A 230-nucleotide genomic window follows, 5' to 3' on the forward strand; every position below is an offset into this window, starting at 1 on the left:
TAGAGTTTGTTTTTCTTCTATGGGATATCAGAGCAGGGAATTGAAAGTTTATGAAGCACATAACTGATTTTCTTGCTTTCCTACTGGAAAGTGGATGAGCACTACCCAGAATTAATACGAATCTGTAGGGTCTAACACTTTTGTCCTTTGTCCAAATAAAATCAGTGTTCTTCAAAATGTGGGTAGTTTTTTTTTTTTTTTTTTTTTTTTTTTTTTTTTTTTTTTAAAGG

The sequence above is a fragment of the Oxyura jamaicensis genome, chromosome 3, assembly GCF_011077185.1.
Source record: "Oxyura jamaicensis isolate SHBP4307 breed ruddy duck chromosome 3, BPBGC_Ojam_1.0, whole genome shotgun sequence".
Lineage (NCBI taxonomy): Eukaryota > Metazoa > Chordata > Aves > Anseriformes > Anatidae > Oxyura > Oxyura jamaicensis.